This window comes from Bos javanicus, chromosome 22 (assembly GCF_032452875.1).
Source record: "Bos javanicus breed banteng chromosome 22, ARS-OSU_banteng_1.0, whole genome shotgun sequence".
Lineage (NCBI taxonomy): Eukaryota > Metazoa > Chordata > Mammalia > Artiodactyla > Bovidae > Bos > Bos javanicus.
The window spans coordinates 13775184-13799359 of NC_083889.1; the positions used below are offsets into that span (position 1 = coordinate 13775184).

At 48.3% G+C, this 24176-nt stretch overlaps 1 long non-coding RNA gene across 1 annotated transcript; it reads left to right on the top strand.

Moving 5' to 3' along the window:
* The first annotated feature begins 13923 nt into the window (after positions 1–13923).
* On the top strand, positions 13924–22590 carry LOC133235095 (uncharacterized). The gene is made up of 3 exons (XR_009732441.1): positions 13924–14152; positions 21650–21766; positions 21937–22590. It is a non-coding gene; the product is annotated as an uncharacterized LOC133235095 (long non-coding RNA).
* The last annotated feature ends 1586 nt before the right edge of the window (positions 22591–24176 follow it).

Genomic DNA, 24176 nt, shown 5'->3' on the forward strand with positions numbered 1-24176 from the left:
AAAGAGGGGCTTCCAAATTGAGATCCTGAAAGATGAGTGGGAATCCACCAACCAAGAGAGGAAGAGAGAGGATTCAAGGCTGAAAGACGAGCAGGTGGAAAGGTCTGGAGGTAAGGGAAATGGAAAGATAGGGGTGGGTTAGAGTCTATTAGGCTTCGTTAATGATTAGTGATCGACTGATTAAGGCCGATGAGGGGGGAAAGGAGCCCAAAGGCCCTGCTTGGTCAGCCAAGTGGTGGAAAGTCACAGTTGGGGACAAGGGTGCCACTTGTGCCGACTGGCAGTCAGAAACCTGTAGAATAAATTAACAAATATTTATGAATTTTATAAATATGTTGCAACCATAAATCCTGACCCATAGGCCTGGAAGAGACTTCAGAGAGCATCTCAGCCAGTATCTTCACTGGCACATGTTTCCAGCCACAGGTAGTGAGGTTGCAGAGGTAAAGACCAGCCAGGCTCTGGAGGGAATGAGCTGAACCAAGATTCTGGAATGCTCATCCTAGCAACGGTGTGCTGGATGGACTGATGGGAAAACCACTGAAGAAAGATGGCAGCAAGAGTGATTTTCCTTTAAGCCTTGGGCGTCAGAAGAAACTGAGTCCCTAACTGTGGCCTTCAGCAGGTCACATCATCACCGCAGGACTCCCCGTTGAGTCCTGTAAGAGGGGAGATCTTGACATTTATCTCAGGTGTGAAATGGGACAGCATCTCGATGCCTGGCATGCAGTAGGTGCGTCACAAACATTTGCTTCTTTGTGACATCCCCAGTCTGCCTCCCTACCCACTCTACCTCTGCCTTCTGAAGATGCTCTTACTGGAACCCAGCTCACGGTTTTCCCACCTCTGTAAGCCCACCCTCTCCCATCCTTAGCTCAGAACCCTCCCTCACCTCTTGGCTTCCCTCCATGGGGCCAGTGCGTCCAAGAAGCATATAAATGTGCATGGCCAGGGCTGACAATGCGAATGTCTGACTGGACGTTTTCGGTTGACATGTAGAAGCCTGTAGGACTGCTTCCCATCCCATTTTAAGACAGTGCACTGGCTCAGATATGTTAGGAAGACGCCTCTCATGTATTAATTATGCACCTAGTAATTACACAGGAGGGTTCTGGCAGCATTATAGGAAGGGATGGGCAACTGAGCAGCCAGAGAAAGGAATGATGAGTTCGGCTTTTGCCTCGCACTCTAATCCAGTCTGAATTCCAGAAAAGACTTTCCCCCATCCTCTACCTGCAAGGGATGGGATTGTCCAGCCCCTGGTCTGGTGGGCCAGCTGAACTGCTTGTGTGGTGGGGCTGGTGTTCAATCACTTCAGTTGTGTCCCACTCTTTGTGACCCCATGGACTGTGGCCTGCCAGGTTCCTCTGTCCATGGGATTCTCCAGACAAGAATACTGGAGTGGGTTGTTATTCCCTTCTCCAGGAGATCTTCCCAACCTAGGGATTGAACCTGCATCTTTTAAGTTTCCTGCATTGCAAGGCGTGATCTTTACCACTAGCGCCACCTGGGCTGGAGGTGAAGAGAAAGAACATCTATGTTCCTGACCCTAGGACCCACCAACTGTCCGAAGCATCCCCTTTTTAAGAACAGCTTCAGGAAGAGCCAGGGGAAGATCATCCCCACAATCAGTGTCCACTTCCCATCACGGGTGCACTGCTGCACAGAAGAGAAATGGTCATCTGAAAGCTAAGGAAGTGTGCGTGCAAATCTACTTTGCACGCACGAGGAAGAGAAAGGCTAGGGGGCTTGGAAACCCAGAGCTTGGGCCCAGGACGACGACCCATTCCGCCTGGCTCACAACTCCAGGAGCCCCTCTCTGTATCCAGGAACCCTGTGTACCCCCCAGAAAACCCTTCAGGCCCCAGCTCCAGAGGAGCCAGCCCACACCCTGGGAGACCATTACCCTCTGGAATCAGCAATGATGCCTTCCCAGGAGTGATCAGCAACCAGCAACTGCCAAGGAAAAGCCCCCAGGTCACCTGATGGTGAAAAGTTGACAGGCATCCAAGGACAAAGCTCACTTCCATTCCACGCCCCCCCACCCCAGCCGAGGATGTGGCAACTGCAACCAAGATTCCCATCTGTGGCCCTGGACCTCCTTGGGGATGATGAATCTGTAAAAATATATGTGGCTCAAAAATATGTGGTTATTTCTTTACAAGGCGGTGCTATTGAATAGCTCATTTATCCTGAGAAAAAAGTGGGCCAACTGAGTGGCTTCAGGCAATTTGAAACAATCTAATGGAATCTTTTAATGTGTTTAATAAGATTTTTAGTAATCTAAGGAACACATGTTCATGGTAAGAAGATGAAAAATAACTCTTGCACATAAATGACACACAGGTCCATAAAGGCACATGCCCAAGAATGTTCTCTGCAACATCGTTTGAGTAGCAAGCAAACAGAAGCTACTTAAATCCAGCAATGTGGAAAGGGTTGCGTAAACAAAGGTTCACTTTTGTGGCGTGGAGAACAACTTAGTGCTAGAGTCAGACATAGGACAATATACATGGCACGGAAAAGCTGCTTAAAACTCCACGTATGGAAAAATTACAAAGTTTTATGCATTTACAGAGAAAAAGAGTCTGGAAAGAAACCCACTCAATGGATATGTATTACCCCAAGGAGGAGCTAGGGAAGGGTGAGAGAAGTGGAGGCCTTTGTTTTAACTTATGTACATCTGAATTCTTTGGAAGTCTTAGTTTTCTAACTCAAAATAAAATGAGAAAACCCACATTAGCAATAAATAAAGAAAAACTGTGTATAATACAAACCTAGAAATAACCCTATTGAGTATACAGGTCCTCTTCCAGGTTTCACTACACAAATAAGATTGTCTTCATAGCTTAAATTTGCCTTAAAATAATATGCATTACTTTCCAAGTCAATAAGCAAACATTGCGTTTTTAAGGACCGCCTTCTAAATCACTGCCTATTTAAACAATTTCTTATTAGTAGGCATTTAGGTTGCTTCTAATTTCTTTCTTTCTTTCTCTTTCAAACAAAAACAATGCAGTAACGAGCCTACTTAATACTAGATCATTGCGCATAATCACAGTTATGTCCTCAGAACTAATTCCTAGAAGTAAAATTATTGGGTTAAAGGGTAGGTGTATTTTAAGGTTCTTAACGCTTATGGTAAAATCACCCTCCAGAAAGGTCGCAAGGTCTATAATCCCTTATCCACAAAACTCTGAAAACTGAAAATGCTTTACTAAGTTTAACAACTAAACTCATTTGGTGGCAGACCCTGACCTGCATGGACATAAGGCCATTTAAAGCCTTTCATTTATCCCACATAGTATGAGTATTTATACATTTCATGCAGGCACATAAATGTGTGTATTGCCCTGGTTCCTACAGAGAGTGTTATATGATGTACAATTTATACATCGTGTTGCCTTTCAAAAATCTGGAAAATTCTAAATTCCAACACATTCCTGTCCCCAAGGGTTTCTGGTAATGGATTATGGACCGATGTTAATTTATGCTCCCCCGGCAGTGCTGTTTTCTTCATGTGCTCACCAATACTCAATTTTACAAGTTGTTTTCATCTTTGCCAGCCTGATTTTTAACAAACAGAAACGAGGTAGGGCACTTCTTCCAAGTGATCTGGCCATTTGGATGCCTCCTCACTTAGCCTGTGGGCTTCCCTGGTGGCTCAGAGGGTAGAGCGTCTGCCTGCAATGCAGGAGACCTGTGTTTGATCCCTGGGTCAGGAAGATCCCCTGGAGAAGGAAATGGCAACCCACTCCAGTACTCTTGCCTGGAAAATCCCATGGACAGAGAAGCCTGGTAGAGAGCAGTCCATGGGATCGCAAAGAGGTGGTCGCAAAGAGACACGACTGAGCGACTTCACTTTCTTTCACTTTCACTTAGCCTGTAAGCTGCTGTCTATAGTTCTGAGTACATTGGCTCCAGCAGCACCCCTTGGTGAGGCCTTGGACCTCTGCACCTTAAAAATACAGTGTTTGAGGGACTTCCTTGGTGGTGCGAAATTCCCAGGTGGCACCAGTGATAAAGAACCTGCCTGCCAACGCAGGAGACCTGAGAGACATGGGCTAAATCCCTGGGTTGGGGAGATCCCCTAGAGGAGGGCATGGCAACCCACTCCAACATACTTTCCTGGAGAATCCCATGGACAGAGGAGCCTGGTGGTCTACAGTCCATAGGGACACAAAGAGTTGGACACAACTGAAGCAAATTTTTTGGGCTCCAAAATCACTGCAGATGGTGATTGCAGCCATGAAATTAAAAGATGCTTACTCCTTGGAAGGAAAGTTATGACCAACCTAGATAACATATTAAAAAGCAGAGACATTACTTTGCCAACAAAAGTCCGTCTAGTCAAGGCTATGGTTTTTCCAGTGGTCATGTATGGATGTGAGAGTTGGACTGTGAAGAAAGCTGAGCACCGAAGAATTGATGCTTTTGAACTGTGGTGTTGGAGAAGACTCTCGAGAGTCCCTTGGACTTCAAGGAGATCCAACCAGTCCCTCCTAAAGGAGATCAGTTCTGGGTGTTCATTGGAAGGACTGATGCTGAGGCTCAAACTCCAATACTTTGGCCACCTCATGCAAAGAGTTGATTCATTGGAAAGGACCCTGATGCTGGGAGGGCTTAGGGGCAGGAGGAGAAGGGGACGACAGAGGATAAGATGGTTGGATGGCATCACTGACTCGATGGACATGAGTTTGGGTAAACTCTGGGAGCTGGTGATGGACAGGGAGGCCTGGCGTGCTGCGATTCATGGGGTCGCAGAGTCGGACACGACTGAGCGACTGAACTGAACTGAACTGAAGCAAATTAGCACACACACACACGGTGCTGCAGTGGTTAGGAATCTGCCATGCAACGCAGGGACACAGGTTCTATCCCTGATCGGGGAAAAAGACCCCACATGGGGCAGAGCAACTAAGTCTGAGAGCCACAGCTAGAGAGTCCATGCCCTGCAACAAAAGATCCTGCAGGCCACAACTAAGACAAATAAATAGAATAATTTTAAAAATATGTATATAATGTTTGTTTAGTGACTTGGAAAGAAGTGCATGATATATTATTTTAAGGCAAATTTAAGCATCTTATTTGCGTAGTGAAACTTGGAAGAGGACATACGCACTAACCAGGGCTGCTTCTAGGTTTGGATTATGCATCATTTTTCCATGTTTATCCATGCTGCTGACACCTCTCCACACCCTCTCAGGGACTACTGGCCCAAATGCCCCACATCAGCACTTCCTCTGCCTTTATGGGAATTTTTTCACCCTCAGCCTCCTTCCTGGTCTCTGGGTATTACTTCCTGCAGGCAAGAAGGGACACCATTCTCAGCTAACTAATCCAGTCATCAGTTGGAGGAGTGATCCTACGGCAGAGAAATGGGACCCCTGGTAACACCAGGGTTACTCCAGGAAAATCCCTCGTTTCCATGAGGCCTGGGTCTCTGATGGGGTTGCTGGGCCCCTGTAGATTCTAGTGAAGCCTCACTCTGATCATAACCCACACCTCTGCCACTGAGGCCAACCCTCCTTACCAGAGTCATTCTGCCCATGGGGTTATATTCTCACCACTGTCATTTACACCAGTCAAAATGACCGTGGAATTGTACATAGAGCCGTGTGTGCTTAGTCACTCGGTTGTGTCCGACTCTTTGCGACCCCATGTACTGTAGCCCACCAGGCTTCTCTGTCCATGGGATTCTCCAGGCAAGAATACTGGAGTGGGTTGCCATGCCCTCCTCCCGGGTATCTTCCCAACCCAGGGATCAAACCCAGGTCTCCCACATTGCAGATGGATTCTTTACCAGCTGAGCCACCAGGGAAGCCGACAGAGCCATTTAGGGAGATTGATCCCAGCACCTGGTATCCCTGGGGTCAAGAAGGCTATAGGAAACCTAGGAGACTGACTCCAGGGAGTCCCTGGGGGTGGGGAGTACTGGGAACAAGAGATACCAGCAGGAACAAGATCTCCAGGACCAGGGATTGTCATTGTTGCCTTGGGCGTTTCAGAGCTAATGGCTTTGCCTGCCTCACTCATATACCTTCGAAGCTGAGAAACAGCTCCGGGCTGATGCACGCCGATTTCCACCTCCGCCAAGTCCTGAGCCCGTCATGGAATCACTGCAGGCTAGGCCGAGGTATCGGAACACAAGTGCAGGGGCTGCCATCGGGGCTGCGTCCCAGAGGCGCCTCCTGGGCCTGGGGAAGGGCCATCTGAATCCTGATAAAGCACATCCCTGAGAACATGCAGCTGCCACCAGTGTAGACAGCAACAGCAACAACAAACAGTCTTGATGCAGAGCCTTCCAGAAGACATATGCAATCATCCATGTCCTCAGGACAAACAGTATCTGATCTCCCCAGACCACGGGAGCTGGCTTTGAGAAGTGAACCAACAGGATGTGCAGGTATTTCTAAAAACAGCATATTTTCATGGCTCTTAATCTGGGGGTCCTACCTGGGTTCGTACTTTGGTTCTAGCACTTCGGTAAAGCTATTTAAATTTCCCATACTTTTCTCATCTGTAGAGTGGAGATGGTTATTAGGGTCAAAGAGATCAAAAGGGTAAGGTCCAAGAAACAGTGCCGACTGTGTAGCACGGACTCAGTAAATGCAAGCTGCTGCAGTTGTTGTTTTATTATTACTTTGAATGGTTATTAATATTATACTAGATGAAGAATAAACATGTCTTTGATCAGGAGCCCGAAAGCTCGCTAGGGAAAGCAGTAGAGGAGAGAACAAGAAACAAAGAAGGGGTCAAGGCTGGAATTCTGATTGCCAGACCACACAGAATCTCTCCTTTCTTCTGGTTAATAAAATGAATATGAGATGATGCAGAGAAAGAGGCTGAGTCCCAAGATACACGGCAACTCTGGGGACTGCAAGGAAACCCTCCCCCAGGACTCTGGAGGGCTGGGCAGTGAGCCCTTAACCTGCAGATGCAAAACCCCTGACCCAGGGACATGCTGGTGGCTTAGGGCAAGTCATTAAGAGGGGAAGAGCATATGCAGAAAGAAAAAGTTTGGAAAGAGAATTTTTATTTAAAACTGCAAAACTTAAAGGCACTTAGAAAAAGTCAGAAGACTGAAAGGTGTTAAAAGGGAACAGAGACCTGAGGCATCTGCCTCTTGCCCTGGAGTGGTCTTAGCACTTTCCCCAAGAGAAAAGTAGAAGCAAAGATGGAGTGCATCAGTGAGATGTCGCAGTCTCTATAATTTTTGCCTCTCCATGGCCAGCCCATCCAGGGTTGGGGATGGGAGGGCCAGGGCCTGTGGTCTGAAGCTTCCCCCCATCATGGAGAGACAGTCAGGCTGGAACCCTGCTGAGGGGACTCAAGGAAGAGGGAGGCGCTGGTGGTGGGTCTGAAGCAGGAAGGGTTCAGGGGTTGTGTAATGAACAAGCATCCGCTTGATCAGTCTCAGGAGTGCCTCTCCACTCGGGGCGGCAGCTCTGGGCTCGGCGTGGACAGCCTTGCCCTCCACCCACACTCCATGGGAACCAACCACAGAGGCAGAGAAGTATCTGTGGCCCACTTATTCATACCAGTTTTCGAAGCTGCAGGACTTGACTTGCTGCTCTATAAATGTCAGTTATGCCCACCCTTGGTAAAATTCGGTGATTAACAGAACGCCAAAGAAGGCAGAGGCTCTGGGGCTGAAGAGATACCAACAGTGGCTTCAACCCGCCCATTTTAGGGAATAAGAGACCTTCTTGGGGTTAAGGGCATATCATCAAAGAGTTGTGAGGGATTAGCTCAGGCTAACAAAATGCCTTCATGAACTTCCAAGCTAGAGTTCTAAAATGAAATGGCAAAAGGGAGAGGGACCCACGACATTCCTACTTCTTTTCTGTGGGTATATACGGGGGTATGGCTGTACACGTATGAATGCATGCATATGCAAATACAAAAGAGTGAATATTTGCTGAACATTGATTCAGTTTGATTTATCACTATATATGTGAACACAGTATATAGAGAAAAAGGACTGGGAGCAATTATACCCAAAATGTCATTAATGGGATTCTGCAAGGTTGGACTACAGGGAATCCTTTTCTTTTTGTGAATTTCTCAAACTTCCAATGTCCTGGGTTTTGTTTCAGTTTTCTTAGAGAAGATGTTAGATCTCAATGCCCTGTCTCCCAGGGGGGTTCCTTGACCTTGTACAAACATACCCACCTTGTCCCAAGCAACCTCATGTCAACCATGTGTGAGGAGGCACAGCCGCTGAGTCTGAAAAAGTCCTGCTGTGTCTTTCTCCCACTCTGACTGCTCACAAAACAAAAATGAATTTTTCCATGGTAACCTCCAGCCTCCTCAGTTAGACGCAGAGGCCACACTGGCAACTCTTAAATAACTAGCAGCTTCGTGCTCTGCTCCTCTTCGCAGATAGGACTCGAGAGAAAAGTCTGGAACAACAATCACCACGCTGTGTGACTAGGTTGGTTCAAACTGGCCACTGTGCTATCTTTTTTCTTTACACTCTTAGAACATGAATTTTTAAAATTATATATTTAACAGTTAGCTTTATTTTAGAGAGGGGAAGAGAAGATAAAACCTTGTTGCTTCTCCCTGCCCTCAGGAGAAAAATTCAGTTTCTCTTCGCAGTTCATAAGGCCCCATGTGATCTTGTCCCTGACGAGTTAGGGACATTTTAAATGTTTGGTTGAATCATATGACGGTGCAGTTTTTCTTAGTTGAAGATGGTCCGTTATGGGCAACTTTATGTGCTTGAGTTCACCCAGGACCCTCATCCTCAACCAATCCTGCCCCCTTGGCCTGCAAAACCCATCTGCTGTCTACTCCCATCTTTCCCTGCCTCGACTCACCCCTTCTGCCTTACTAAATAACTGCCCTTTCTTCAAGTCTTCCAGTCTGTCGTTTCTTCCAAGAAGCTTTGGATTCTGAATTAAGCACCCCTCCTCTGAGCTTCCCAAGCATCTATCCTCATTCACTCATTCAGTCGCTCAACAAATCATTATTAAGCACCAATTACATGCCCACCGAATGCCAGGCAGTAGGGACACGGTAATGACAGTCAGTGACCCTTAGTCATAGTACAGTCCTGTCGGTTTCTTCTTGCTCATCTCCTCTACCAGAGCCCGAATGCTTCCATGTCTTGTACACCGTGAAACAGCCACGGCTCCACGTACCTGACACATAATAATCACATCCTCATTGAATGAAAAATAAATGGATTGCTCAAATTTGTCAAAGTAGCGTATAACTGATTTTATTTCTCTTCTGTTCTAGTTTTTTTTTTTTTTAAGGTAATTACTCTCACAATTTATCATCTGACAAAAGGAAGCAGCTGATAAAAGAAGCCCTCCTTTGTTCTGGACTTCCTGGCCGGGTCTCACAAGTCCTGTTTGCTTTGACCGCCTCTGGAGTGTTTGCCCAGTGAGGTCAGGGAAGGGAAGGAGAACACCGCCCGCCTGTTGTCGGAGCCACAGGAAGCCAGCTGCAAGCTCCGCTTGGTGAGAGGGGGTGGGGATGCGAGGGGTGGGAGAACAAACCCCAGCCTGGGGAGAGTGTGCCCTCCACAGCTAGACCAGCTTCAGGACTTGCCCAGCAAAAGCTGCCCGTACATGTTCAGGTCCTAGCATTGAAGGATACCGGAGGCCAGATGCGGAAACTAAGACCCCAAGCAGAGTCAGCACTTGATGAGATCACAGAGCCCTGTGACAAGGTCAGAGACTCGAATCCTAACTTGAAGTCTGCATTTTCCTGGAACACAGCTGGAGGTGGGGCAGAAAGGTGTCTAGAACTCCTAGCTCCTGGCTGCCGCTCAAACCACATGACTGGGTGACCCACCCACGCACCCCCATTCACTAAGCATCTATTATGCTCCGGCACCTGTCTTGGAAGGCAGCAGTGGGAGAGGCAAATTCCCACCCTTGACAATCCCCACAGTGGGAGTGCTGTCTGACTGGTGGCGTCCATAAAGTTGTGCAACTCACCTGGGTGACTCAGAACTGGAGGATCTGGAGCCTTAGAAGGGGGAGGTGGCCTCTCCAGCCCGCCCCTCCCTGAAGCGGAGGCTCTGCTCCCTGAGTCCCGCCTCCTCACGGCGAAGCTTTTACTTGGTGGAAGCCTGCAGTAGCCCTGAGAACCCAGCCGGCCCAGCAGAGGGGACAGAAACACTCCAGTTGTTGACCATCTACAGCGGGCCAGGCCCTGTGCCAAGGACTACACACGCAGTGTTCTTTGATCTTCAATACAGTTCTTTACAGATTAAGAGACCGAAGCTTTAAAGAGAGGGTGGAGAGGACTGAGTTCTGAAGTGTCCGCCGTGAGGCCCCCAGCACCGCTTTGCTTCCTTGCATTCATTAAACATTAGCACAGGGCTCCCAAGCATGCCTTCTGTAGCACGTGGTCCGAGGCACTTCTGTTTCCCCATACTGGACAGCACAGGTTTTAGAGGACGCGTCCATCATCTCAGACAGCCCTATTAAACAGCAGTGAACTAAGCAGTGAGCAGCAGGCCGCTCATAAAAGCACTTTGCCACCCCCTGCATCTTCTCCTCTCATCCCTTCCAAAAGTGGCCATGGAGTAGAGGACGTGGCAGGTGCTCAATAAATATTTCTGAAATAAATGATGAGGATCTGGTCCAAGGAGCAAGAAGGAAGTGACTGCAGTAGTGAAAGTAAGCCTGATTTAATCAAGAAACGTTCACTACATGATGGAGAGCTTGGGCAGACCGAAAGGTCCTTCCTTCATCACCCATCCCCACCCATGAAAACACAGAAATGAATGGTGATATAGTTTATTGGAGCAATAAAGTCCATACCTACCCATCACTGCTTCCAATGACTCATGTCTGCCCATGTGCACTTGCAATAAAGGATTTCAACTGGACCAAAGAGTGCTTAGCTCTGATGCAGGCAAAAGCACCTGTTAAAGTGAGAGCTAGGATCCTGGAGTTCCTGAAACTCGGTTCCTTTATGGTGCTGATGGGGAAACTGGGGCTTGGTCTGTGGTCACACAGCTAGGCAGAGGCAAAGCTATTCTCCTGCCCACTTGCCACCTGGAATTTAGGCCAGCATGAGAGCAGACACTCCCTGTCAGGACCAAGGAGCAAGAAGCTCAGGTGGCTCAAGAGCCAAGGTTGAGATCAAGTAGATGAAGAAACCAAGGACAAAATAAGACAGTCAGTTGGGGACAACCCCAGAGCGGGAGGGTCGACCAGTGCACGTTAAGAAGGGGATGGCAATTGGAAGGAAGAGCCGAGTCTGCAGCCTCCCCTGTTGGAGAGGATAATGGGAACAGTCACTCTTGCACACTGCTGATGAGACTGCATATTGGTCAGAGGACACTTTAACATTGTCTAGTGGTGCTGGTGGTAAAGAACCCAGTAGCCCGTGCTGGAGATGTAAGAGATGTGTGTTCGATCCCTGGGTCAGGAAGATTCCCCTGGAGAAGGAAATGGCAACCCACTCCAGTATTCTTGCCTGGAGAATCCCATGGACACAAGAACCTGGCAGGTTACAGTCCCTGGAGTCTCAAAAGAATCAGACACGACTGAAGCAACTTAGCAGTAGAATTTAAAGTAAGCATCCTCATGACTCAGAAATCTCACTACTTCTCTAGAGAACTATCTGCACGTGTGCACAGAGACACATACAAAACTTCATGGCAGCATTTCCTACGATCATGAGAAACTAGCAAAAATGTAAATGTCCAACCACAGAGATAGATCCATCAAAAGCAGTATATCAAACTAGGAATAAAACCACCATATGACCCAGCAACCCCACTCCTAGATACATGCCTTGAGGAAACCAAAATTGAAAAAGACACATGTATCCCACTGTTCACTGCAGCACTATTTACAATAGCTGGAACATGTAAGCAACCTAGATGTCTATCAACAGATGATAGGTAAAGAAGCAGTATTACTCAGCTATAAAAAGGAACACATTTGAGTCAGTTCTGATGAGGTGGACGAACCTGGAACCCATTATACAGAGTGAAGTGAGTCAGAAAGAGAAAGGTAAATATCGTATTCTAATGCACATGTATGGAATCTAGAAAAATGGTGCTGAAGAATTTATTTACAAGGCAGCAGTGGAAAAACAGACATAGAGAATAGACTTATGGACACGGGGGGAGGGGAGGAGAGGGTGAGATGTATCGAAAGAGTAACATGGAAACTTACATTACCATATGTAAAATAGATAGCCAAAGGGAATTTGCTGTTTAGCTCAGGAAACTCAAAAGGGGGCTCTGTAACAATCTAGAGGGGTGGGACTGGGAGGGAGATGGGAGGGAGGTTCAAAAGGGAGGGGATATATGTGTACCTATGGCTGATTCATGTTGAGGTTTGACAGAAAACAAAGTTCTATAAAGCAACTATCCTTCAATAAAAAAATCAAAAAGAGAAAAAAAGCAATATATCTACATTAGGGAATACTACAAAGCAATTAAGTAGAGCATAGAGGATCCATTCAGGGCCACCACATCACACACCATATCTTTGTTTTTTTAAAACCTTTTTATTTTGTATTGGGATACAGCTGATTAATAATATTGCGATAGCTTCAGGTGGACAGCGAAGGGACTCAGCCATCATATATACAGGTATCCATTCTCCCCCAAGCCCCCCTCCCATCCAGGCTGCCACGTAACACTGAGCAGAGTTCCATGCGCTGTACAGTAGGTCCTTGTTGGTTATCCATTTTAAATATAGCAGACACACCCCATCTTTGAATGAATTAGAAAAAGATAGTCCCCCTTGGGTAGACCAGTCAGAGAAAGGGAGCCCTTCCTTTGTGCTAAGTCAGCAGAGATGGACTGAGTTTCAGCCTCCCTCATGCCTTCTGGGCTGTGAAACCAAAGAGATGGCTCTGAGTTCAGTCTTTCCAACCTGAACGACCACATCAAATGGAAAAACAAGTTGTAGAATAGTGTGCCGAAGAGAATGCCTGTGATAAATTTGAACACACATTCTTTATATTTTCTATGAGGACATACATACATACTGAGCACGTTAATGAGTAGAAAAAAGACTGGGGAGGGCACACATCTTCCTGCAACAACTCTTTACTTCTTCGGCGGGAAGGGGGAACAGTGTGTCAAAATGAACTTTAATCTCATCCAAAGTGTTTTGATTTAACGTTTCAAAGGAGAATGCATGTCTCTATAATTTGTACCATTAACTTTTAAATTAAAAAAAAAAATGGGAAGGTGGGTTTTTGAGACAGAAGAAGAAATATATGTCCTCCTTGGTGACACCCACACCTCCATCACTAGTAGATTTAAAGCATCTTGCTCCATGAGCCAAAAACCCCACACCAGTCTTCTCTAGACCTTGATGTGTGCTCAGTCACTAAGTCGTGTCCAAATCCTTGCGACCCTCTGGACTGTAGCCCTCCAGGCTCCTCTGTCTGTGGGATTTTTCAGGCAAGAATAGTGGAGTGGATTGCCATTTCCTCCTCCAGGAGATCTTCCTGACCCAGGGATTGAACCTGAATCTCCTGAGTCTCCTGCATTGCAAGAGTATCCTTTTTTGCTAAACCATCGGGGAAGCCCTAGATCTCAATACTGAACTCATTTGAGGGAGTGCAGAGGGACTGAGAGCTCAGATTGGATGCAAGAAGTTTTTAAAAATAAGAGGAAGGTGACCCTAGTGAGTCTCTCTCAGTCTCTCTCTCTGAGGTGCGCCTACAGGCAATCTTAGTGACTTCGGCTGGGCAGAAGTGAGGGAAGGAGGTGGGAGTCTCGCCTTCCTCCATCTTCTCCTAGAGGCGGCCTCTCCCCAAAGCAGGGAGCACCCCTCTGCCCTGGTGGAATGTGGTGAGACAGTCAACACAGCAACTTGCGCAAGATCAAAAGAGCCCTCAGATGACTTTGAGGGGCTTCATCACACTGAAAAGAAGGCGAGGGAAGTTGACTGGTCTTGAAATTGTTTTTTAATGGTTTGATTTCACGGTCTTCTTGTTACTTAAGCACCATTCATCTTCCTTCAAATCTCTAGCCAGGGCTTCACAGGGCTTGGCAGCTCAATTTCTTCTCAGCCTACCAGATGAGACAGAAGAGTCCACCGGTCACTTATCTAAGCAAAGCACATTGGGAGCCATTAGAACTTGCGCCACCCGGCAGACTGTCCTGAACCAGAGAGGAGAAATCAAGGCCGCCTCACCATATGAGACTCAGGTAAGTTGATCCCTTCTTCCCATCCCTCCCTGACTGCCCCGGTGTAGACCGGTTGGAAACACAAGGCGGGGCGGGGGGAGTCAGGCAAAGGAAGACCATCTTTTCTGTCCATTCAGGTCCTTTGAGCCACAAGTCTAGGCAGCAGTGGCAGAGGAGAAATCACCACATTGGATAGAAGGCTGGTGTTTCTATCAGGGCCCAGCTGTGTTTAATCCTTGAAACTGGCCAGAAAGTTATGGACTCTGCTAAGATCAGTTAAAGATCAAGAAAAGCAATGAGTAATGGCACAGCAATGAGTAACGAAAAAACTATCTCATCTTTCTGTCTCTACCACACTGAGTGCTCCCAATGAACCACTTACATTTGGATTCTCTTAGTTGACCTATTTTCCCTAATCCTTTTGAGCCATTCGAAGCTAATTTTTCTGTATCCTTTTACTGACAAGTAACAAAACCAGAGCTCTCAGTTTCTCTCACCGCTTTGCCTGTATCTCCTTGGCTCATCCTCTCCTACAGCAGACAGGCTTTCTCTGGGTGGCTGAGAATTAGGCCACCTTCTTCTTCAACTTCAGCTCTTTTCTGATCCATAACCCCTGGGACAGGGTCCTTCTCCAGCTCCAACCAAAAAATCTCAGAGACGGACCCTGATTGGTCTTGTTTGGGTCACATGATCCCCCAGTAAGGGGTCAGAGTCTCATGACTGTCGTACCCCCTCCCAGGTCATGTGTTTGGAGTTGGGGATGTGCAAGTCCCCAGAGTAAGGCTGGGGCATGCCGGAAACAAAGTACTGTAGAGGGCTCACGTGATGCCAAGGGGCATCTGCAGTAAGCACCGCTTCCACTCTTCTGATGTCTTGGAATTCCTCTCCACTTACTTTTAGATTTATTTTCTTGTTATTGCTGTTGTCCAGTCACTCAGTCATGTCCGACTCTTTGCGACGCCATGGACTGCAGCACGCCAGGCTTCCCTGTCCTTCACTATCTCTCGGAGTTTGCTCAGACTCATGTCCATTGAGTCGGTGATGCCATCCAACCATCTCATCCTCCGTCACCCCCTTCTCCTCCTGCCCTCAATCTTTCCCAGCATCAGGGTCTTTCCCAGTGAGTCGACTCTGCATCAGGTGGCCCAAGGATTGGAACTTCAGCTTTATTTCCTTACTCACTTTTGGCTGTGCTGGGTGTTCATTGCTGTGCTTGGGCTTTCTCTTTGTGGCAAGCAGGGGCTATCCTTCCTTGCGGTGTGCGGGCTTCTCACTGCACTGGCTTCTCTTGTTGTGAAGCATAGGCTCTTGACCTGAGGGCTTCAGTAGTTGCAGTGCGTGGGCTCAGGCGCTGTGGTGCTTGGGCTTAGCTGCTCCACGGCACGTGGGCCCTTCCGGAGCTGGGGATTGAACCAGTGTCCCTTGCATTGTAAGGTGGGTTGTTATTCACTGTGCCACCAGAGAAGCCCTCCACTTACTTTTAAAAGGTAGTTTAAATCTTATGAGAGTTTTAAAAGCCCCTTTTAACAGAATCAGGTGATTATGAAACAAAATAAAAACTAGTGATAGAAATGTCCATATTTTAGCTTCCTCTTCCCTAAAAGTTATAAAGGCCCATTTGTTAAAAAACAAAAAACAAAAAAACACCTCTTGCCTTTTTCCTTGTTCTTTCTTTTGACAATAGCCAGGGCTCTTAGAAAAGACGAATTCTCTTTTTCAGTGAAATTTTGCAGTTATTCATATTTTAAAATATTTGGAAAATTTAAATTTAAGTCATATTCCAATATCTAACCAGGACATTAAAAAGAATCAATTGCTCCTCAATCCATCCCATACCCCCCAGAGACCTCTGGTTTGGTCTTTAGTTCAAGGTGTATGTATGCTGTCCCTCAGTCATGTCAGAATCTTTATGACCCCACAGACTTCAGCCAGCCAGCCTCCTCTGTCCATGAGATTTTCCAGGCAAGATTACTGGAGTGGATTGCCATTTCCTCCTCGAGTTCATTCAAGGTAGCAAAGATTAACTACTAGAACTTCAGGAACTTTAGAGATGTACAGAATAGCATATTTCTAAACTTCCCCCTTGCTTTTGCAAGACGGATCTCAAAAGCCGTGTTCTCTCTGACCAGCCACCCATTCCAACCTAAGTGGAACTGATCATGTCCACTTATGTTCCCTACCATTGTTCTGAAGTCCACCAGTCATAACAGGAAGACTGTTATGGTGGGGGTAATGGGGGCCATGTTTGTTAATCTCTCCCTTCCTTCCAGGCTGTGGGTTTCTTAGGTTTGTGTCTGAATCACCTCTGTGTTCTCTACATGCATCTGAGGGTGTGGCACAGTGGCGGTCTCTGGGATGGATGGATGGATGGATGGAAGGATGGACAGATGGATGATGAAATTCCTCTTGATGTTGAGAGGGTAGGTGATTCACGAGTATGAGAGCCTAAGGATGTGCTAGTGATTCAGGCCATTTTGATGTGGCATTTCCATTAGACTTACAATAAGTGAGTAAATGATGATAAGTGAGAAAATAACGTCCCTGACTACAGAGGACCCCATGGTCAATCTTGAGCCTCAGCTAGGTTCTCAAGGAGCCTGAGTCACTTTGTCCATCTCTGCTTGACTTGGTTGTACGGGGCCCTGACTCTTCCCTCAGCAGCCATGGACCACAACCCCAGTGCGCACCTGTGAGCTGCCACCAGGCATGATCACCACTCCTTCCCCCTCCTCTGCCAGAGCAGAGGCTCCTGGAGCTGGCATGCTGCCCCTGTAGTAGTGCTGAGCCTTGGGGAACGCTGCCCTCCTGTCTCCTGGTAACAGCCAGGGCTCTGCAGAGCCCCAGAGGCGAGAAAGCAAAGCTCCTCAGAGGCCCCCTGCTCCCTGGCAGGCATCCCCGGGGATCCAGGGCAGGCAGAGGACTGTCTCTGGGCTGGCTTCCCTCCCACTTGATGGTGGCTCTGAGCAGGGGATGGGGAGAGGGTGGGATGCCATGTGCCAGTGTTAGCCCAGAGGAGGGCTCCCCTGAGACTGTGCTGCTCCCCAGCCCTGCACGGAATATCCGATTTGCTTCTCCTCCAAGTTCTCTAGAAGCAGCGGTCCCCTCCCCCTCCCCCAGGACCACAGGGTAGGCAGTGCCCAGCCATGTTGAGGCCGTGCTGATTTGCAACTCCGCTGGGTTGATATCAGAGGCATGGTTGTGGCTCACCTGTTTTCTCTCCCTGGGCAGCTCATCCCCAGTGCAGATCTTACCTCGCTCCGAGCCTACATCTTCAGGGAGGAGCTGTCCCAGGGGCCTCGCACAAGCACTCCAAACTCAGCCTGTCCCAAAGCTCATCTTCCCCCACCCCTGGTCTTCATGCTCCCTCGGGCAGTGTTGTGTTCCAGCCAGAACCGTGATGGCCACCCTCCTCGCAGCCCACTGCTGCACCCAGCCATTCACAAAGCACAGCTGATGCTTTCCTCCCACCCCCAACAAACTTTAAACTTTTTATTTTGTATTGGGGTATAGCTGATTATCAATGGTGTGAGTTTCAGGTGAGTGGCGAAGGGACTCAGCCACACGTATACATCTATATCCATTCTCTGCAAAACCCCCTCCCGTCCAGGCTGCCACGTAACATTGTGGTGCTACCTCTTGACCCACTCAGACCCATCCTCACCTCACTCCCCGCTCCCTCCATCCCCATTGCCCGCTTTGGTCTAAGAGGTGACCCACCTCTTATCTGGCTAGGGAGTCCGCTACTGGTCTCCCCCACCCGCTGGCTCCTGCCTGATGCTATGACCAGATGTCTACCTGTCGGTGTGCAACATTTTCCCTGGTGATTTTCCAGAAACGTAGTTTTCTATCACCCTCCTGCTCAAAGTCTTTGGAAGGTTTGCCCAAGTTCTCCGAAAACTCCACAAGTTCCCCTGTGCTGGGCAGAAGGTCTTATTGAAATCTGGTCCCTCCTTTTCTCTCGAGCTCACCTCTGGTCAGTCAAATCCCAGGGAGAAGGGCAGTTAGGCAGAACAGTCACAGGGAGAGCAATAACTTCTGGGCCCACAGCTTCACCTGTTTTAAAGATCATCCAGGCAGATGCTGCCATCCGTGTCAGGGAGGCCAGTCAGAATGGAAGGCTCCTTGCTGCTGCTGTAAAGGGCAACAGTGTATGCCCCAAGCCCCTGTTCATACACCCCTCAGGAGAGCACCTTTCAGGATTCCAGGCTCACGGGAAGGTCCTCTCTCTCTCCTCCGCCCAATCTGAGTAATGGAGTAATGAATGATGTTCACTAAGCTCCTACTGTGTGATCCAGGTACCAGGCTATGCCCTGTCCCATTTGATCTTCGCAGCGCCCCTATAAGGCAGTGCAATCATTACCCTCATTTTACAATGCACCTGCGGGAGTCTCAGAAGTCAAGTTGCTTGCTCAAAGTCACCCAGACGGAGAGGGGCAGAGCTGGGATATGGAACCGTGGGTGTGCCCTACACCACTGGGCCAGTGATATTTCTTAGGTTTCAGAGGCCAAAGCCCTTCCAAGTGCAGCGTGAGGAGGGCTCTCCACAGTGTGGCTTTTGTTCTTCCGTGTGTACTTCTAGCACGTGTAAGGAGCAGCTGATTTGCATCCCCTCTGCCCACTTTGAGGATGTAGGCATCCTACTGAAGAGAAAAGATTCAGAAATATTTTGGTGGTGAGTTGCAGCTTGGCCCACTAGAAGAACCTGTCTTGACCAAATCTGGGGAGAAAAAAAGGAAGCTCAACTTATTGCTATTGTTCAGTCACTCAGTCATGTCTGACTCTTTGTGACCCCATGGACTGCAGCACACCAGGCTTCCCTGTCCATCACCAACTCCTGGAGCTTGCTCAAACTCATGTCCATTGAGTCGGTGATGTCATCCAACCCTCTCATCCTCTGTCACCCTCTTCTCCTCCTATCCTGAATCTTTCCCAGCATCAGGGTCTTTTCTAATGAATTGGCTCATCAGGTGGCCAAAGTATTGGAGCTTCAGCTTCAGCATCAGTCCTCCCAGTGAACATTCAGCGTTGATTTCTCTTTAGGATTGCTCTGTTTGGTCACTCTGATCTCAGAGGCTGCAGGCAAGGAATCTCAGTTCAGAAAATCACCTCCCACATGCCCAGAAATGAATTCCACTGTGAATTTACGGCCACTTCCAGGGTTCCACCAGGGGCGGGAAGGAGTGTGTTCCACATCTCAGGGATGGCAGCTGAGATGTGGGATCCTGTGTCTCCCCTTCAATGTGAAGAAAGCCTCATCATCTCCTCAGGACAATAGGAGGTGAGACCAGAGCCCAAAGGATGCTGCACAAGGAGAGTTGTGGGAAGGGTTGAGTAGGAAGCGCTGTGTTAGACGTGAAGACCAGCACATGGGAGCAGAGATGAGAGTTCCTAGACGCAAGTGATGCCTTAAAAAGTGAACCTCTCCAGCTGCCTATCTCAACCCTGTGGCTCCTCTTTGTCTGTCTAGCTTCAGATTTAATGTCAGTGGAAACACACAGCACAGGTTATTCAGAAACTACCTGTATGGACGCGGCTGCTTCCTTCACGGTGGACACATGGAATCTGACCTGCGTTCTTCTCCCATCCTGGGCAGCCCAGAGGAGCAGGATTGAGGACTGGGGATGTGCAGGAGTGGATCCCGACTGCCGGGCAGTCCGTGCGTGGTGACTATGTATTCCTGACATTCCAGAGAACGCCTCTTCCTCAAGATTTATGACTTCATTTTGTTTTAATGCTTTCTGTCAAAATTCTAAGAAGCCATAGTGACGGGTGGGTAGCACAGAGAGGGGCAGAAAGCGCTAGTGGAAACAGCCCAGATGAAGGTTTAATGGGAAGAACACCTTGATGAGCGAGTGTCTACTGAGCACCTACCATGTATGCTATGCGCGCTAAGTCGCTTCAGTCATGTCTGACTCTTTGCGACCCTATGAACTAGAACCCTCCAGGCTCCTCTGTCTGTGGGATTCTCCAGGAAAGAATACTGGAGTGGGTTTCCATGCTCTCCTCCAAGGGATCTTCCTGACCAAGGGTCAAACCCATGGTTCTTATGGCTTCTGCATTGGCAGGTGGGTTCTTTACCACCAGCACCACCTGGGAAGCTCTTGCCCTCCTCGCTTATTCCCAGGGAGGCAGAGGTCAGAGCCACACCCCCTTAAAGGACCCTGAAAGCTCTAGCAATGCCTGCCCTCCCTGGGAGGATGAACATTGGTAGTCCTTCCAACTGGGGGGCAGAGAGTAACGTCTCAGAGGAGCCCTGGTTCATGCCAACCCCTCCCCGACCAGTAGTAAAGCTTCAGAAAAACCAGCCTGTGAGCTAACCCAGGGTGGGGAGAGACCAGGCACTGCCCTTTTATTCTATCCTGTCTAACCCCCGTGTGTCCTCAAGGGTAAGACATGTTTCTGACTCTGCTGATGGCTGCCCGACTTCATCCCTCTGACACCAAGGTGTTCTCCCCGTAGGCCACCTGGAAAATGAAAGCGTTAGTCACTCAGTCCTTGCGACCCCATGGACGGTAGCCCGCCAGGCTCCTCTGCCCATGGCAAGAACACTAGAGCAGGCTGCCATTCCTTTCTCTGGGTCATCTTCCGACCTGGGGATCGAACCCAGGTCTCCTACACTGCAGTCAGATTCTTTACTGTCTGAGCCACCAGGGAAGCCCCCAGGCCACCCGGAACCTCCTCCAGAACAGCTGAAAAGCCCCGCCTTGAGGAGCTTGGTGTCCACCGCAGGCCCTCCTTCCATTTCCACTTTGTCTACCCCAGTCTCTCCTTTGAAATAAATGTATTCCATCTGAAGGTACAAAATGGATGAAACAGTTGTTTTTAAATGCTGATTTCATGCCCCTCCCAAAGGCACTCTTTTGTTCTCCTGTTTAATTTTTACATTGCATCGGCAATAACAAACTCTAGGGCGGGCGCATCAAAGGAAACTGATAATTGCTCACTGTACATTTTATTTGGTTCATTACTTTGTTAACACCTGATTCTGAAAAATACTCCCTCTGAACCGGCATAAAAATTATTAGCAACAAAGAGATCCTTTTTTGCATAGAAATAGGTTTATTACCTGCCACCTGCAGTGAGTGTGTGAGATTGGCTTTGTGGTAGCATTCAGCAAGCACCTCTCCACCTGCCTCCAGGTAAAGAAACATCTTATAACCTAAGGGTTATAACCTAAGGGTTCTGTTTTGCTTTGCAGAAATGTACCCATGTTGTCCTGGTTTGGGGTTCCAGGTGGGTGGGAAATAGTAGAGTACCAGGGACATGGGGTTGAAAACCGGGCCTGGGGCAGCCCCAAGAAGGCGATAAGGTATAGGATGTCCTAAGAGCTAGGTGAGGGGGAGCACACTGGGAAACCACCAAATCACTGAGTGTGTGCAATTCATTCCACGTTTATGAGAGAGTGTTATTTGCTCAGTCGTGTCTGACACTTTAAGATCCTATGGACTGTAGCCTACCAGGCCCCTCTGGAATTCTCCAGGCAAGAATACTAGAGTGGGTTGCCATTTCCTTCTCCAGGGGCTCTTCCTGACTCAGGGATCGATTCTGGATCTTCCCACGTTGTAGGTGGATTCTTTACCATCTGAGCCACCAGCACTTCCTATGTGCACGGCCAGCAGCAGAATTCCAGTGTATGTAAGTAGTGGGTGGTGGATACACCTGGATGCCTCCTAACATCTTTAAATTCCCTTCCTGTGTTTGGGGAAATCCCCTGGCTCATGATTGCACATTCCCACCCCTCCCCTCCCGCCCCCACCAAGGCCTCCTTAAGAGAGAAGCTATTTAGAATGCCTCTTGCTTCTCAGGTGCAGGTAAGAGACAGCCTTCACCAATGTGACACCCACTGGAGACTTTGATTGGGAAGCTAATGTCATAAAGACATGGAACCCATTCTGCTGAGCATAGCAGCCAAGTAGCCAGCTAGCTCCCAGTGACCAAGGTTCCAAGGCGCCTCCGAGCCCCGCACTCAGGTACGTGAACGTGATGTTTGTGTCCAGGGATGTCTTCTATCTGTGATAGAATCTGGCCACTCTTCTTTGCTACTGGGCATTCAGAAATGTTCCTCTGGGCCTCTCAGAATCTCTGGGTTGTTGATACACCTGAACAAATGCATTTTCTGCTGAAACTGGCTCAAATGGGTTTCTGGCATTTGCATCTGGGAACCCATGTACTCATAGCTCTATACACTGCAAACGTCAGACGCCCAAAGGGCATTTGTTGGTTTGTGAAACCTAAAACCCCCAGGAGTCTGTAGTCTCAGATATGGTCAGACAGGGACTAGGACTAGCTGCATAATTTGCAAAAGAAAATAAAACTGCCAGTTGCTCATTTGTGTCCGACTGTGACCCCACGGACGGTAGCCTGCCAGGCTCCTCTGTCCATGGAATTCTCCAGGCAAGAATACTGGAGTGGGTTGCCATTTCCTACTCTAAGCGATCTTCTTGACCCAGGGATTGAACCCACACCTCTCACATCTCCTGCACTGGCAGGTGACTTCTTTACTGTAGCCACCAGGGAAGCCTAGGAAATTTGCAAGGCCCAGCACAAAATCAAAGTTCAAGACTCTTTTCCAAAGAGTGCTGAGAATTTCAAGAGTGACAGTGTAAGAGCATGAAGCCAGGTACAGGGTCCTTCTAAGTGCAGAGCTCTTTGTGACGGCACAGACAGCATGCCCACAATGCTGGCTCTGCTCCAGGACGCCTGTGTCTTTCTCATCCTCCTTCTTGGTTCTGTCAAGTCCCATCTGACCCGTTGCCCGCCCACGCACTCCAGAGTTCCAGAGGGGACGGCTGGATTCTCACAGTTAAGGCTCAGAGCCCAGTTGCATCTGCAGCATGTCCAGGCACGCTTACCACCATTGCACTGATGGGCCCGGTATGCGGACTGTGGTCTTAGCTTGGGCTCCCAGCCTCTGCGGGGAGGATGGGTGTGCGGGGGATTTCTAGAGGACGTGCTCCCAGGGGAGACCTGTGGGGAAGCAGGGGAGGGGAGGAAATGAAGCAAAGGTGGGATCCCTCACAGAGGCCCTCGGAGGGGCTCCAGAGCATGAGTGATACCTCGGAGCTGCCTGCACCTGGAACAGGGAGGCTGGCTCTTTAACACTCCCTGTGTGTGCCCCGCAGGCGCTGATGAAGGGCCATGCCCTGTGTGGGCGGGCACATGTCTTCCCAGACTTTCTGGGCACGTGGACGTCGTGGGTCCCCTAGACTAAGGAACAGCTTCTGTAAAAGACACGCAGGGGTGTACTCCTGGAGGTCAACACTGAAGTGAGGGGAGGGGTCCTGGAGTGGTACAGGAAGTCTAGAGCCCTGGATTTAAGGACATTGCAGAGTCCTGGCCCTACCTGAAGTGGCCCTGAGAAAATGCTGATGTGAGAGACCCCACATTTCCACTGGGAATGTTCATGCCGGGGAGTCAGGAAATACCAGGTGATGGGACAGTGGGGACTAGAAGATTATGCATATTAACCTGACATTTAAAAAATTAATCTTAGCCTACCTAAGTAATGCAAAACTCAGATTCCCTGTTTTGAAATGAATGAATTGCATAACAGTGTTTTGTAAGAACTCTGTGAGCTTCTGAGTCTGTCACTGGAAAAATCTTTGTACAGACTCTGCTCATCTCTTCTGACAACTGCACTTCGTCATAGGTGACTATGGATGGGTCTTGAGAGGTGCATATCATTAGATTTATTAAGGACAGGGTCCTAGAAGAATAGGATTAATTATTAACAAGGAAATTTATGAATGCATTTTAATAACAGACTTGTTGAAGTACAATTCACATACCATACACTTTCCCTATTTAAAAGGTAGAATTCAGTCACTTTTAGTCTATTTAGTAAAATTGGGCAATGACTGCCACAGTCAACTTTAGAAAAGTTTTCATCAAAAAGATAAAACTTCTGTCAAAAAAGAAACCCCAGACCCATTAGTATTCTTTATGCCCAGTTAGGGATTTGAAAATCCTTAGTCCTAAGCAAAAAATGTTTAGGACTGGTGGACCATCCCTCTAGTTCCTAATTTCAGGAAACATCCAGAAAACC